This window comes from Lepidothrix coronata, unplaced genomic scaffold (genome assembly GCF_001604755.1).
Source record: "Lepidothrix coronata isolate B3197 unplaced genomic scaffold, Lepidothrix_coronata-1.0 Scaffold40, whole genome shotgun sequence".
In the NCBI taxonomy this organism is placed as follows: domain Eukaryota; kingdom Metazoa; phylum Chordata; class Aves; order Passeriformes; family Pipridae; genus Lepidothrix; species Lepidothrix coronata.
Window position 1 is genome coordinate 2,819,540 of NW_016690220.1, and position 2,811 is coordinate 2,822,350.

Consider the following 2,811-nt stretch of genomic DNA (forward strand, 5'->3'; position numbering starts at 1 on the left):
CCTGTTCTGCACCTTGTGCTTCTGCGTAGGTGTGGGAGAAAGGTGAACATATGCTTTTGAAGAAGCTGTCGTATCCCTGTTTCCTTCTGAAGGTGCCATATGTGGCTCTCTGAGTCACCAGGATGTAGTTTACCCTATGATAGGAGTAGCCTTTGACAGCGCTGCTGGTGCAGTGGGCTCTGAGGTCAATGCAGAGGTTGATGTGCTTTTGGATCTGAGATTCATATTCTACACCATCCCTTCAGCTAGCAGTGGTGACAAGCCTAGTCTTCCTACAGGTGAGCTGCAGGGGCTTGGGATCATTCCTCTTTGGGGTCTTTTTCTTACAGACATCTTCCCACTTTGTTCTGCAGCCTGGTGGAAGCCCTTTTTTAGGTATGTACAATATTTTCTCAACAGGGTGGCATCTGAAACTGGTCAGTTATGACTTTGGCTATGATACCATTCCCATGTTCAAATCTTGAAGCTGTTTGCCATGTCTCATGGCAGTGTGTCGGCAGACAACCAATTCACCTCAGCTTCTGAAAGCACACCGTGTTCCAGGCAGACGTTCTCTTTTTTGTCATCAGCTCTTGGCTAATATAAACAATATTCACTTCCCAAGTGGCACAGATATGCAAATGAACCTTTCATAGGATAATGGCCATATGAAGCTTTGCTAGCAGGCATTCACGACATGTGGAGGCATGTTGGTGCCAGATGCTTGCAGGGTTTTGGCTGTGCTATTCTCTTTTCCAGTAGGATAGTCAGTACCAGGCTATTTTGGGAGATCCACTGCAGGCCCAGATCAATGATTGGTGCTTCTTTAACAGCTTTAGGCAAAAGCACTCTCCAGGTTGCCACAGGATTAGCTGGCCCCTACACACTGTCGTTCTGCTTCCTAAAGCCCTTGGCTTGTCTAGCTGTTGTGGAGTCCTTTACAAATACCAAACCAATGTCATGTTGCAACATCTCTGAGATGCGACCGTTTTTCATGACACAAACAGAGTGGTTCATCATTCTTAGTGAAACCTCCTGGGGAATCATGTTGTGAGGGGATGAAAAGTAACAAAATCATCAGATTCTTCTGTCTTTTCCAACTGGAGTTAAAACTTATACCACTGTATACAGTCATCTATAATGATGTAAAAGCCACTCATACTGGTATACATGGAACTCTATAATTTTTGCTTCTTTGTTTGTCAGGTTAAAATACTGCATGATATATTGAGGTCTGTTGCTTTGTCAGATAGAGGAGAACATCAATCTGCTTGCCCTTTTTCTTCTTTGAAGATTAAAGCTCACCTAAAATAGCTGAATTCAGTTTACAGCTTGGCTAGCAGCAGCAGTAAAATTGAGATGGGTCAGGGGCTGACCCAAGTCAAACTCTTAGCCTTTTCTTTCATTCATGTCAGTTCTGAAAATGACAAGCTCGCACTCTAACCATGGAAACACAGTCCTTCCACTGCAGGGCAGCAGCCACGACAGAACGAGATAGCTCATTGCTCTGGGAGACCAGAAACTGGAACTAAACTCAAATGTCCCCTGCACAGATGATCTTCTTGTAATGCCCTGTGTTGTATACTGGGAGGAAGAAAGCAGTAGCAATTGTAATGCACTGTGGTTCATGTGGATTTCCTTGGAGCGGAGACACCTCCCAAGACATGTATGACTTTCAGGAAGTTTGTTGTCAGGAGGACAGGTTCCTTCTGACCCACTGTCTTACTATTTGAGCAGCCACAAATTACTTGACCTGGGTTTCACCTTGGCATTCTGCTCTGAGCAAAGTGGAATTACGAGAGGCAGCTGGAGGAGCAGGAGAGCTAAAATGCATTGTTGATGGCACAGTGGTTTTCAGTGTCCAAAGCTATCTGCAGCTTGGGACTCTTCTTCATTCTGCTCACCACAGAGATAACGGTTGCAGGCTAAAGCATCAAACTTTTTTCCTACCCAGAGAAGAGATCTGTGCAACATCACTCTCTCACTGGGAAGATACATGTCCTAACCCCTCTGCCCATGGAGCTGGGTGCTTTGCCTCTTTGTATATGTGATTGTTAGGGGCAAAGAAGAGCCCTGAGTGGTGTCTCCTCCCCCCGATCCCCCTGCGTGTCCTGCTGTTGGGCAGCCAGCCTGCTACTGCTTGTCCCATGGTGGGGTTCTTCACAAGTGCTCGGCTAATACCAGCATTTTGTGATTACTGTTACTCATTTGTGCCTCACAGTGTTGCTTTTTACTAGATCATGCTTGCTCCATCGACGTCTACTTTAAATAAGCCAGAGTTGATGGTAAGTAGACAGAACATTTGAAGGGCCTTTACTTGCATTTCTGACAATGCATGCAATTATTCTAGCACCAGCATGACTGTTTTGTTTGCCAAATGCTGATCTGATTTATTGCTATAGCAGCTTGAAAAGTGGTATAGCTAATGACAGTCAGCTCCAACATCTTTTCCTGATTGCCTATTATTGTCCTGAACCAGTTTAATTTTCTATTTTCTTTGTTAAAAATGTAGAGGGGGAACAAGAGGTTGTTTTAGTCCTCAATATTGGACTATTGAGAATAGCCAGAATTTAATCTGCCATCAGGAAGGCAGAGCTACAGCCTTGCTTTTTGGTAGTGACTCACTACATAAATTAAGCAGGATGGTCCCCAAGGCTTATACTTCTCATGCACTCTGCATCATGTTAGAAACATTAAAATATTAACGAACTTTGGTCCCAGGGCAGCTCAATGCTCACTCAGCTCTGTTTTCAAGCTAGAATGCACTCCTTCTTTGGAGTCTGTAGTAAACTTCAGAAAACTTAACCTGAAAGCCAGAGCATCATCATTCAG